This window comes from Phaseolus vulgaris, chromosome 2 (genome assembly GCF_051622355.1).
Source record: "Phaseolus vulgaris cultivar YP4 chromosome 2, ASM5162235v1, whole genome shotgun sequence".
In the NCBI taxonomy this organism is placed as follows: Eukaryota; Viridiplantae; Streptophyta; class Magnoliopsida; order Fabales; family Fabaceae; genus Phaseolus; species Phaseolus vulgaris.
Window position 1 is genome coordinate 8548089 of NC_143499.1, and position 14869 is coordinate 8562957.

General features: G+C 33.3%; 1 protein-coding gene across 5 annotated transcripts in view; it reads left to right on the forward strand.

Moving 5' to 3' along the window:
* LOC137810568 (uncharacterized) overlaps positions 1–13707 on the forward strand; it is a 32702-nt gene extending 18995 nt beyond the window's left edge. Inside the window, exons 2-3 of one of the 5 annotated variants that reach the window (XR_016518421.1) lie at positions 5943–6106; positions 13227–13677. The gene's annotated coding sequence lies outside the window, so the exon portion shown is untranslated. Of the gene's footprint in view, positions 1–5942; positions 6107–8117; positions 10481–13226 lie in introns of those variants that run through there. The other 4 variants (XR_016518420.1, XR_011080924.2, XR_011080929.2 and 1 more) reach the window with 4 other exon arrangements.
* Positions 13708–14869: the final 1162 nt, after the last annotated feature.

Below are 14869 nucleotides of genomic sequence, written 5' to 3' on the forward strand. Positions count from 1 at the left end.
GACTTTTTTGGGATAAGAGTTGGAGTAAGAACCCACCCTTTGACTTGAAGTTTTGCGCAAATTTTGTTGTTCAACTTTAATGCAAAGTTGAACCAAATCATTCAAGTCTTGGTAGGGTAATAGTTCTACTCTATCCCTTATCTCAAGGTTGAGCCCACTTAGAAACCTAGATATGGTGGTGGTTTCTTCCTCTCTAATGGATGCTCTCATCATGTAGAGCTCCATTTTCTGCCTATACTCTTCCACACTCATGTTCTTTTGTTGGAGTCTTTGGAGCTTGTCCATTAACTCCCTATGGTAGTAGGAAGGTATGTGGCGACGTCTTAGGGCTCCCCTAAGGTCATTCCAATATTCTATGGGAGGCTCCCTATGAAGACGTCGGTCTCTCTCTAGAGAGGTCCACCAATACATGGCATTGCTTTGGAAACTAAGGGTTGCTAAGGGTACCTTCGTCTCTTCACTCACCCCATGGCAAGCAAAGAGTTGCTCGACTTTCATCTCCCAATCTATGTAGGTTTCTACATCTTCCTTGCCATAGAAATGGGGTAGGTCTACCCTTACTTCCCTTGGGCTCTCTTGCTCCCTTTGTCTAGTTCTTCTAGGGGGTGGTTGGTAATAGTCATTGATTCTAAGGCTTCCCTCCCCTAGAAACTCATTACTTTTAGAATGGGATGCATGAGTATGAGTTTTTTTTTATTTTTGGGATTTCTCTTCTTGGGCTTTAGCCAATTCATTAATTTTATTCTCATTCTCCAATTGTCTAAAAGAAATCATTTGTACAGCTTGTGAAACTTCTTTTAAAAGAGATTTTATAGATTTGACTTCACTTTCAATAGACTTTGGAGAGTGAGGAGTAGAAGACATGGCTAAAGTTTTTGTGTATATAAGTGTTTTACCTTAAGGAAATTTAGGAAAGTCAAAGAAGGTAGTTTTCCAGGTAAGGGAGGTGAGTCACAAAGGACTACTTAAGTACCAAGCCTTTGCCTTAGCCAAAAACTATCCCTCAATGTCTTCACACAAAACTTTCTCTTAGTAAACTACTTAGAACACAATTAAGTTGAGAAATCAAAACTTTTTTTTTTTCAATGCAAGAAAACAATGTATGTTAACTAATCAAGAAAGCTAGACGGTTTATCACAAACTTAACAAAATAAGCATGCAAAGCGTCACTAACTAAGCAAAAGAAAAGGCAATTACAAACAATTAACAATTGCTAATTAAGAATTCTATACTAGTCGGCCCTAGGTGAGGCTTCTTGGACACTTTGACCCCTTAAAGACACACTCACCGTCTAAATCGTAATTAAGAGGTAATTAACACAAATTAAGTTGTAAGGAAATTAAGAAAAACACCCTTTGTTGATCCTCTTTTTGCTAAATGCACTTCCTTGTTGTCTTTGCTTGTTGGCCCTCCAAGTGTTTGTAGTGTTTTTCAAGAATGCTTGTTTCGGCCTTGGCTTTGTTTCCCCTTAGAATGAAGGTTTTAATTCTCCAATTCCAGCACCTATCAAAAGACTAGACCTTACCCAAGTCAAGTTTCCATTCAATTAAGCACCAAAGGAGAAATAAATTCCAGCACCAAATTAGAGGTCAAGAAACAAAAGCAAGAAACAATTTAATTGAATAAAACAGTACCACCAAAAGGAGTTAGATTATGACAACTAGAAAGAAGTCCAAGCAATATTAAGCAAGCAAATAAAAGGTACCAAAATAAAGGTAGGCACACAAAAGAATCCTAAGAATGACACTAGAATTAGATGACCAAATAAAAAAATAGCACCACTGGAAAATGTTGTGGGCCAGAAACGTGTTTTTCCCCAATTTATGCTGAGCTGTGTTTTTAAGATATGATTCTGAAATTTGATATGCAAGATATTCAAGATCTTAGCTCAAATCTGGCTTTGGAATCACTCAAAACGCATGCACCAATTTTTTTAATAAATTTTGCAATTTTGGTGTTCAGTTACGCCAGCTGTAGCGCCTCAGATTTGCACACTGATTTTAAAAGATTTATCATTTTTTTTCTGTTGATTCTTTTGGACTAATTCTTTTTTTGTCCTTTCTATAACACTTCAAACTTGCATATTCCAGAGAATCAAAATTTTCTTATGAGTGAAAATATTTTTCTGGAACAAAACAGCCAGCATAGAAAATTTGAAACAGGGAATTCTGGAAACTGGAAACAAAAACAGCAAGATACCAAAATTTAAACACAATGGAATTTGTGAAATAGAATTGTGTAGGATCTAAACACAATATGAACTCAAACTAAAATTAAAAAGGCACTGAAAGATCAAAGAACAGCAGATTCAAAGCAATTAAAAATACCCAAAATCAAGAAACAATCAAGCCAAATAAAGGACTACTAAGAATTGTTGATATTGTGGATGAACATGACTTGACAAAACATATAAGATTCAGAAATTAAAGACTCAAAAGCATAATATGAACCAAAAAAGTAAGCAATAAAGACTCAAAAGCCTAAAAGAAAATAGCAACTCAAAGGTGTATGGAATCTTATCACAATTTGCGCAAGAACTTGTTCAAGATCAATTGAACAAAAGTGCTTCGGTTGGATCTTCCACAAAGCACACCAAAACAAATTAAAATGCAAAAAACAGCAAGACAATTATGGAAATAAGATAAACAACATGAAATAAAGAAGATCTAGAAATGAAAAGACCAAAAGCAACTCATCTTGAAGAACCCAAGCTCATGATACCAAATGATGGCAAATTTCATGAAGGTCTTCTTGAATCATGTAAGAAAATGGTGCGTAAGCAATGGATGTGTGTGTGCAAGATCCTCCTAAGAGTGATGTTGATCTAGAAGGTGCATGATAGGTATGAACATAGGGAGGTTCGGCCAGCCCAAGGAAAGGTGAATGATGTGAAGTTTAGAGCCTAGAGTTCTAGGGAGAAGCAAAGCTTGGCACAAAATGGCAACATAACTTTACTCACAATAAACTTGGAAAATACAAGAGATAGCCTTCCTATTTATAGGCTATAGAACCGTAAAAACTAAGCTAATGTCTAATGAAATGAAAGCCAAATGAAATGCAAATCACCAAGCACATGACACATGTGCTCATGACCGGCCAAGCTAAAGAAATTCTAGAATGTTTCACTCATTTATGCTTTCTACACTACTCTAATTACTAAGCACCCTTAATGGGCCTCCATGTAACAATTACAAGGTCTTCTTTTCCCAAAACCGTAGCTTGACCCATATGTATGAGAAGCTAGACGGTCTAGGATTCCTCCTAGATGCTCCTTATGTAGCCGCTCCTCATCATGGCCTAGACGCTCCTCATCATAGGCTAGACGCTCCATTTGAGACTAGACGCTCCTCATCATGGCTAGATGGTCTTAGTCTTGGAAGCTTGACTTTCATAGTGTGGTGAGCTTGGGCCCTCCTCCATCAGGTTTGGCCTACATACATTTCACATATTAGTATTTGATGCGAAATGTGAAGTGAAATGTAATTGTTAAATAAAAAATTTCTTATCATTGTACCTTAATCAACTCACTCCAAACTTCGTCCTCGGCTTCAAAAAGTTTGGTGGTCTGGTTCCATGCGAAACCACTCAATCCACCAAACAAATCATGGACTTCCCTCTACCTGTCCTTGAGGCTTTTCTGGCGGTTCTTCACATTATTTTTCTTAAGACCCGATAAGCCAGCCTCATTTAAAGCCATAACTATGTTAGTGTATCATTGAGTGGTCCAGCTACCATCAATTCTACACCCTTTTCGTACCTCGTCAATCATTGCATTAAGCAAAATTAGGTCCATCTCCGCCGCCACTTGGTGAACTCTCGATAAGAACCTGATGAATTTGAAGCAACATTTTTCCCGCGATCCATCTAATTAACTTAAATAAAGTTAGGATGAGAAACATTGAAAAATAGCAGAAAATATATTATTTCATGAAATTAATTGTTTACATAATCTTACCACATTTCGTTTGCTATAGTGTCCCTAATATCACACCTTAGCCTATAATCATGTTCACGAGCATGGGTGGTGCTTGGTTGTGATGGAGGAGGGCCAAGCACATCTCACCATGGAAGCCAGGACCCAAAGCTAGATTGTGATGAGCGTCTAGACTCAAGGAAGGAGCGTCTAGGACGTGATGAGGGAAGGCTACACATGGAGCGTCTAGGAGGAGACCTAGACCGTCTAGGCCCTATTACAAGGTCAATGGCTAAGCACATTCACGCCCAATTGGATAAAGCCACGGATGGAAGAGAGAAAGCCTTGTACATGTTACATGGAGGCCCATTAAGGGTGCTTAGTAATTAGAGTAGTGCTATAAAGCATAAATGAGTGAATATTCTAGAAGCTTGTTTTGCTTGGCCGGTCATGAGCACATGTGCCATGTGCCTTGTCATTTTGCATTTCATTTGGCTCTCATTTCATTAGGAATTAGCTTAGCTTTCACGGCCCTATAGCCTATAAATAGGAAGGCCATCTCTTGTATTTTCCAAGATTATTGATAGTAAAGTTATGCTGCCAACTTTGTGCCAAGCTTTGCTTCTACCTAGTTTCTAGGCTCTAATCTTCACATCCTTCACCTCTCATTGGGCTGGCCGAACCTCCCAACTTCCATACACACAATGCACCTTCAAGATCACCATAGCTCTTAGGAGGATCTTGCTCATACACATCCATGGCTTCCGCACCATCTTTCACATGATTCTAAGAAGAACTTCATGAATTTGCCATCATTTGGTATCATGAGCATAGGTTCTTCAAAGATGAGTTGTTCTTGGTCTATTCATTTTTAGTTCTTCTTTATTTCATGTTGTTCATCTTGTTTCCATAATTGTCTTGCTGTTTTTTACATTTTAATTTGTTTTGGTGTGCTATTTGGAAGATCCAACCAGTGCACTTTGTTCAATTGATCTTGAACAATTCTTGTGCAAATTGTGATAGGATTCCATACACCTTTGAGTTGCTGTTTTCTTTTAGGTTTTTAAGTCTTTATTGCACTTTTAATTTGGTTCATATTATGCTCTTTGAGTCTTTAATTTCTGAATCCATATATGTTTTGTCAAGTCGTGTTCATCCACAATGTCATCAATTCATAGTAGTCCTTTGTTTGGCTTGATTGTTTCTTGATTTTGGGTATCTATATTTGCTTTGAATCTGCTGTTCTTTTGATCTTTTGGTGCCTTTTAATTTTAGTTTGAGTTCATATTTGTGTTTAGATCTTACACAAATTCCTTTTCTTAATTCCATTGTGTTTACATTTTGGTATCTTGCTGTTTTTTTCCAGTTTTTCCAGAATCCCCTGTTTCACTTTCTCTGTGCTGGCTGTTTTGTTCCAGAAAAATATTTTCACTCATAGGAAAATTTTGATTCTCTGGAATATGCAAGATTAGAGTGTTATAGAAAAGACAAAAAAAAAATTAGCTCAAAAGAGTCAACAGAAAAAAAATGATAAATATTTTAAAATCAGTGTGCAAATCTGAGGCGCTACAGTTGGCGTAACTGAACACTGAAATTGAAAATTTATTAAAAAAAAATGGTTCATACGTTTTGAGTGATTCCAACTCCATATTTTAGGTAAGATCTTGAATATCTTGAATATCAAATTTCAGAATCAAATCTAAAAAGCACAGCTCAACATAAATTGGGGAAAAAACACGTTTCTGGCCCACAACAATTTTCCAGTGGTGCTGTTTTTTATTTTGTAATCTAATTCTAGTGCTATTCTTAGGATTCTTTTGTGTGCCTACCTTTATTTGAGTACCTTTATTTGCTTGTCTAAAATTCTTGGACCTCTTTCTAGTTGTCACAATCTAACTCCATTTGTGTGGTACTGTTTTCTTCAATTAATTTGTTTCTTGCTTTTATTCTTTGACCTCTAAATTTGGTGCTGGAATTTATTCTCTTTTGGTGCTTGATTAAGTGGAAATTTGACTTGGGTAAGGTCTAGTCTTCTTGATAGGTGCTGGAATTGGAGAATTAGGACCTTCATTCTAAGGGGAACAAGGACAAAGGCAGAATCAAACACTTTCCCAAAACACCACAAACACTTGGAAGGCCCAACAAGCAAAGACAACCAAGGAAGTGCCAATAGCAAAAAAAGGATCAACAAAGGTAGTTTTCTTAATTTCTTTTCAACTTAGTTTGTGTTAAGTACTTCTTAATTACGTACTTAGACGGTGAGTGTGTCTTCAAGGGCTCAAAGTGTCCAAGAAGCCTCACCTAGGGCCGACTAGTGTAGAGTTTTTAATTAGCAAACTGTTAATTGTTTTAATTACATAACTTGCTTCTTTAGTTACGCTTTGCATGTGTGGTTGGTTTGTTTAAGCTTTGTTGAATCGTCTAGCTTTCTTAATTAGTTAGCTTACATTGTTTTCTAGCATTGAAAATCTGATTTCTCAACTTCATTGTGTTCTAAGTAGTTTACTAAGAGAGAGTTTTGTGTGAAGACATTGAGGGATAGTTTTTTGCTAAGGCAAAGGCTTGATACTTAAGTAGTCCTTTGAGACTCACCTTCCTTACCTGGAAAACTACCTTCTTTGACTTTCCTAAATTTTCTCAAGGTAAAATACTTGTATACACAAAACTTTAGCCATGTCTTCTCCTCACTCTCCAAAGTCTATTGAAAGTGAAGTAAAATCTATAAAATCTCTTTTGAAAGAAGTTTCACAAGCTGTGCAAATGATTTCTTTTAGACAATAGGAGAATGAGACAAAAATTAATGAATTGGCTAAAGCCCAAGAAGAGAAATCCCAAAAATCACAAAAATCAAAGAAAACTCATACTCATGCATCTAGGAGTAATGAGTCTCTAGGGGAGGGGAGCCTTAGAATTAATGACTATTACCAACCACCCCCTAGAAGGAATAGGCAAAGGGAGCAAGAGGGGCCAAGGGAAACTAGAGTAGACCTACCTCACTTCCATGGTAAGGAGAATGTAGAAACCTACCTAGATTGGGAGATGAAAGTAGAACAACTCTTTGCTTGCCATAAGGTGAGTGAAGAACGTAAGGTACCCCTAGCCACCCTTAGCTTCCAAGGGAACGCCATGTATTGGTGGACCTCTCTCGAAAGAGAAAGGCGTCTTCATAGGGAACCTCCCATTACATATTGGAATGACCTTAGGGGAGCCCTAAGACGCCGCCACATACCTTCCTACTACCATAGGGAGTTGATGGACAAGCTCCAAAGACTCCAACAAAAGAACATGAGTGTGGAAGAGTATAGGCAAAAAATGGAGCTCTACATGATGAAAGCATCCATTAGAGAAGAGGAGGATACCACAATAACTAGGTTCCTTAGTGGCCTATCACTTGAGATAAGAGATAGGGTAGAGCTCTTACCTTACCAAGACTTGAATGACTTGGTTCAACTTTGCATTAAAGTTGAGCAACAAATCTTACGCAAAACATCAAGTCAAAAGGTGAGCCCTTACTCTAACTTTTATCCCAAGAAAGAGTGTAGAAGGGAGGGTAGTACATCAAAAGAAAAACCAAAAGAACCTACCAAACCCTTTGGAAAACTCTTTGGGGGCAAACTTGGAACAAGACTACAATTTTCAACTTCTTGTCATCCTCAAACGGATGGCCAAACCGAAGTAGTCAATAGATCTCTTGGGACTATGCTTAGGGCTATCATGAAGGGCAACCATAAATCTTGGGATGAGTATCTTCCCCACATTGAATTTGCTTACAATCGAGTAGTTCACAAGACTACTAATGCTTCTCCTTTTGAAGTAGTATATGGTTTTAATCCTCTCACACCCATGGATTTGTTACCTCTTCCTAATCCACAAGAATTTGTGCATAAGGAATGAGTAATCAAAGCCGACTTTGTGAAGAAAATGCATGAGAAGATTAAACTCCAGATACAACAACAAAATGAGAAGTACACAAAATACAACAATAAAGGGAAGAAGAAAATAATTTTTGAGGAAGGAGACTTAGTTTGACTTCACCTTCGCAAAGATAGATTTCCAACTCAAAGGAAGTCCAAACTAAGTCCCCGAGGTGATGAACCCTTTCAAGTTCTCAAGCGAGTCAATAACAATGCATATAAATTGGACCTACCTCTTGAATATGGAGTTCATGACACTTTTAATGTAATTGATCTTTCTCCATTTGTAGGTACCAATGACGATGACGAGCTGGATTTGAGGACAAATCCTTTCCAAGGGGGAGGGGATGATGGAGGAGGGCCAAGCACATCTCACCATGGAAGCCAAGACCCAAAGTTAGACCGTGATGAGTGTCTAGACTCAAGGAAGGAGCATCTAGGACGTGAAGAGGGAAGGCTACACATGGAGCGTCTAGGAGGAGACCTAGCCCGTCTAGGCCCTATTACAAGGTCAATGGCTAAGCACATTCACGCACAATTGGATGAAGCCACGGATGGAAGAGAGAAAGCCTTGTACATGTTACATGGAGGCCCATTAGGGGTGCTTAGTAATTAGAGTAGTGCTAGAAAGCATAAATGAGTGAATATTCTAGAAGCTTGTTTTGCTTGGCCGGTCATGAGCACATGTGCCATGTGCCTTGTCATTTTGCATTTCATTTGGCTCTCATTTCATTAGGAATTAGCTTAACTTTCACGGCCCTATAGCCTATAAATAGGAAGGCCATCTCTTGGACCTACCTCTTGTGTTTTGCTTCTACCTAGTTTCTAGGCTCTAATCTTCACATCCTTCACCCCTCATTGGGCTGGTCGAACCTCCCAACTTCCATACACACCATGTACCTTCAAGATCACCATAGCTCTTAGGAGGATCTTGCTCATACACATCCATGGCTTCCGCACCATCTTTCACATGATTCTAAGAAGAACTTCATGAATTTGCCATCAGGTTGGACATCTTGTTGTAACAATTCATTATCTACTTCTTCAAGTAGAGACTCATCATTGTCGACCCCGCGTAGAATGTTATGCAGAATACAACAAGCTAAAACAATTTTTGTCATAGTATCCACATCATAATGTGGCTCAGTCCCACTGGCTATAATTGAAAAACGTTTTTTAAGCACTCCAAAGGTTCTCTCAATTACGTTCCTAAGTGATGAATGTCGAAGATTAAACAACTCTTTAGCATTTTGTGACTCTCTTCTAGAATATTCTTTCAAATGATATCTAACCCCGCGATAAGGTGTTATTATATTTGGTTTTAACATAAAACCTGCATCTCCAAGATAGTATTTTCCTACAAAGATAGTGGAAAATTGCGTCAGTATATACTACTATAACCTATTTTTTGTTGTGCACACACAATCCCCTAAGACTAACCTTCTGGAATAACCAAAGGATCGTCTTGTACCAAAGCGTCTTTCAATATCCTTGAATCTAAGGTAGTTCCTTCCCAATCGGCCAGGACATAGGTGAACTTCATGTCAAAGTCACAAGCTGCAAATATGTTTTGAGTTGGCCAATCTTTTCTCCCTCGAAAACGAGGTGCATCAGCACGTGCAACCTTAACACGTACACGAGTCCTATCTATGGCCCCTAAACAATCCTAATGTAAACCAAATTTCATAACTTTAATTAAAGAAAAAATAAATAAAAAATTATACATGATTTAAAATAATATTAGCATAAACAAACCTTAAAGTACGGGTAAAATCGACTGTTGCTAAGGATGTGCGTTTCTACAACCGTTCCATTTGGTTGAATTAAGAATTCCCCCTCCAACCTTAAAATTGCACTCAAAACATTATGAAAGTGACGGGAAACTGTTTCTCCAAACCGATGAAAAAAGAATGACACACTTCGATTCTTCACATTATGCCTAATAATGTGCAGAAATTTCTTGTTCTTCCACGGTTGATCGATATGCATCTTTAAAAAGTCCAGTTCCCCGTATTCGTTGACATAATTGAAGAAAAGCTTCTGATCCCATGGGAATAATATCACGACATTGTTCAGTGTGCGACGCTCTTTTTATGGTTGGAACTCACTCATACAGCTACTTTTAGTACGCACTGTACGTAACAAATTCAATCCAAAACCAATCATGCAAAGAACCATCACCAAAGTACCTTCAGTATTTTTCTTAATTTGTTCTTGTATTTGTGAAATTAATTTCATGTTCGCCGCAACAAGGTCGTCATAAATTGCAACTGTTTCCTCAAAATGTACCATCTCTGCCTCATCATAATGACTTCCTGAATTCATAATGATATCCACGTAATCTTCAACTTTGATTCAGAACCATGATTACGGGTAAGTGTCAATACAACATACCGAAGACGGTTACCGTTTCGGTGTAAAAGTACACCAATACAGTGACCCTAATACCTAATTTTAAATAATTTTAATAAAAATTCTATTATAAATAACTCTATCATTTCGTTTATCTAATCTAACAAAAATATATAAATATATACACAAATTAAATATATAAATATTATAATTTGATCAAACAACAAATAAATAGATACTAACAAAATTGTCAATTACATAAAATTAAATAACAATAATTTATACAACAATTTACATTCTGTAACATTCTACAATTCTATAACATTATCAATTTTTTTAATTACATTTCCATTATGTAACAATAAAAATTTCTATAATATTATTAATTTTTATAAAAATTTCTGTAACATTAACATTTATTATTTATAACATAAAAAAATTCCATTCATGCATTCTGTAAAAATATTAAATTTTAATAAATAAATCTATTATTTATAAAGAATTTAATGTTTAAAAAATATAACATTACAAAAAATTCCATTATGTAAAAAATAATTTCAAAATAAATAAATATATTTTTTATAAACAATTCTGAAAAAATAATTATTCCAAAAAAATTAATATATTTTTAATAAAGATTTAAATGTTAAAAAAATATTAACTATCTACACATATTATTAAAAATTATAATTTATTATGTACTTTGTTTCTGTTTTCTTGTAATTACTACAATATTTTTTATAATTTTTTAATAATAACATTGACCATTTATGTAAAATGTGATAAATAAATTATATGTATTTGATAACATTATGGTAATTATGATAAGTCTATGTAAAATGAAAATAATATATATATATATATATATATATATATATATATATATATATATATATAACATTCCAAATTTCTATTTCTATTCTGTAAAAATAATAATTTCAAATAAATAACATTCCAAATTTCTATTTCTATTCTGTAAAAATAATAATTTCAAATAAATAACATTAAAAATTTCTATTTCCATCCTGTAAAAATAATAATTTCAAAAAAATAATATATTCTGTAAATTTCTTAATTTTAAATCAATTTTTTATTAACAGCTTAAAAGTAAACAAAATAAAAATAACTAGGTATACCTTCATAAATCTATGTATATATATTATAAAAAAATTAAATTTCTTCTCTAAATCTTGTCTGTGTTTTTAATTACTACAACCTTTTTTTATAATTTTTTAATTATAAGATTAATAATTTATGTATAACTTAACAAAAGAAACACTAAACATTATTATTATTACTATTTTTAAAATACTTATTCATATTTATAATTTCAATTCATCTCTAACAAAATAAATATTCATATTTCAATATAATCTTTCCTTCCAATATATAATTACACAAACAAGTTATCACAATAATTAATTTACTAATATAATTAATAAATTTCTCCTAAATATTCAGATATAAAATTACAAAGTAATTAACATGAATAATTACTTTCAAATAATTTAAACAAATTCAATTCCAAAGAAAATTTAAACATAAATAAAACATACATTTTTAAAAAAATCACATACCTCAAGAGAGCAGAACAAAATCACCACACAATGCAAGTACCAGCAAGATCAAAGTCTCCCTGAAAAAATATTAAAAAAAAATATCATAAATCATAAATCTGAAAACTATGAACATAATCGATTATCACTTCCCTTCAAAAAGCCACATAATCGATTATCCACATACATTATCGATTATGCTTGTAGTGCAAAAACTAACATAATCGATTATGTTAGTTTCATAATCGATTATGGTTGCCAAAAATTTCCAGATAACTGATTATGTGAGCACACATGAAACTGAAATAATCGATTAGGGTTCAAACTGAAAAAAAAAAACGTAACCCAAGGCACACATGAACCATCAAACTCACTCTCCTACCTCTATTCTCACTGAAGACCCTCTCCAAGCACTATATCAATGCAACTCTTTCTCTGTGAAGGCTAGACAAATGTATATGTGGCGTAGATGTGGTGGTCTTCAAAGGCACTTATATAATGGTTCATCATGCACCTACTCTCTCACCAACACAGTCCTTACATTCATTTCTATTCAAATTGGTCAACAGATTCCTGAATCAAAGTCAGGAATCTCATGCTTACTGACGGGCCTGTGCTGCGGCAGCTTTGCTTCCAATGCAAAAAGAGTTACTGTGCGTAATGTGAATAAGGGCAACATGGTAAATGAAGGAATCCTACGTGGCTTTCCACCCTTCTCACCCTCCTCTCTTCTCATATTACAGATGAACCAAAAACCACTTTCATTTCCACTCACCCTCACCCTCACACTCACCCTCACCCTCTCCCAGAACCAAACGGGGTGACCACCCTATGAGCCGTTCGCGCTACAGGGCCACCCCCTAATCCAAACACAGGCTAAGAGAACTGAGTTTGATTTTTTTTCTTTTTATTGTTTCCTTCCCAAAATTTCTTTCATATGTTGTTGTTTATGGTTTTGTGATGAAAAAATAGAAAGAAAAAGGATGAGTTTGAAGGTTTGAACCTATCCAAGGCCAAAGCATCGACTTTTCCTCGTGCAGAGGTATATTAATTTACTATCGTGGTCCTAAGTTTCTGTGATTTTATTAGGAAGCTCAAAGGATATTGAATTGGTTATTCGACAAGAACTTGATTTTTTATGAAACTAAGAATTTCCGATAACTGTTTATTTACCGTTTAAGATGAGTACCCTGTCTTTTTAGTGGATGGGTCAATTTCTGTGCCATGAATGATCTTAAGTCTGTTGTCTGTAAACATTTTTACGCCAGCCTCCATTAATGTCTAATGAAACAAGGTAGACAATTTTAGAAGAAGGAAGCTCTATGAAATGTCTTCACATCTAAAATATAATGGGTACTTTCATTATTTGAAGGTGATGAATTTGTGTGTCATCGGTTATATAGCTCACATATTCAACCTCTCATCTTGGAGCCTTGTTCACAGTAAATAAATATTTTGCTAGTATGTGATACATATTTGCTGAATTTTCAGAAACAGCGTACTTTGTTATCTAGAAGATGCAATCAAGATCGAACACCAGCTTCAAGAATATGTAGAAAAACGGATTGCTTACTTTAAAGAGCTTGATGAATTTGAATGGAGGTTGAATCAGAGGTTGAATCTAGTGATGAGTTGGATCACCATGCTTACTTTAAAAAGGAAAAGGTTGATAAAGTTGAAGTGAAGGTTGAATTTAGTGATAAGTTGAATTACCCTGCTTACTTTAAACAGATTGAAGTGAAGGTTGAATCTGGTGCTGAGTTGGATCAATGTTGATAAAGTTGAACTGAAGGTTGAATTTACTGAAGGTTGAATTTAGTGATGAGTTGCTTACTTTAAAAAGGTTGAAAAAGTTGAAGTGAAGGTTGAATCTCATGCTGAGTTGGATCACCTGCTCACTTTTAGATTTATTAATTTTAGATTTTTATCTAATGACATTATTAATTTAAAATTTTGATTAATTTAGAAATTTTATCCATTTTCGATTTTTATCTAAGAATGACATTACAAACTTTTGGATTTTTATTTATTCAGGATTTTTGAAATTTTCAAATTTCATTTATTTTATATTATTATTTAAGTAGAAAATAAAATTATTTCTGATTTTGTATTTATTTAGGATTTTTTAAAACTTTTGAAATTTTATTTATGTATCACATAAAATAACTTATGATTTGTATTTATTTAGGATTTTGAATATTTTAAAAATTTTATTTATTTAAAAATTTCATTTAAGCGAGCATTAAATGATTTAGAATTATTATTTATTAATATTTTGAATAATTTAAGAATTTTATTTGTTTTAGAGATATTTTATTTAAGTAGAACATTAAATAATTTGGGATTTTTATTTGTTTAAAATTTTAAATAATTTAGAAATTTTATTTATTGTAAATTTTTATTTAAGTATGACATTTAATAATTTATAATTTGTATTTATATATATATATATATAAATATAAATATAAATGAAATGACAAAATAAAAAAATACAAATATAAAAATAATCATTAACATATGCTAATAAATAAATAAAATAAACATATTAAATTAATATAAACAATACGTGAACATAAATAATACACATAAATAAATTAAGTCTAATAAACAGACACAAATTTTAAAGAAAGTAAGTAATAATGAACGGTTGTGTACCAAATGACTCATTCTAAAAGTCGAATAATTCAAATTTTATTATTTAGTATATTAATCCCTGTTTCGAAAACAATTTTATTGTCTTTTTGAAATCATTTAACATAAAACTATTTCATGTTTCTCCAAGTTTTGTTGATTTATTTTGTATATTTTTTTTTTCATTTTTCTGTATAAAAATAAATTTTATATAATTATATATAAATTTGATAAGAAAATAAAAATAAAATTATAATACAAATATTAATATATAAGTAATAAACATATACAAATAAGTAATTTTTAAAATTTATTTCTTTAAAATTATTATTTAAGTAGAAAATAAAATAATTTAGGATTTGTATTTATTGAAAATTTTAAAAAACATAAAATTTTATTAATTTTAGATTTTTAATTTAGGATATGGATTTGTTTAGAATTTTGATTAATTTAAAAATTTTATTGATTTTCTTTTTTTTATGTAAGAATGATATTACAAATCT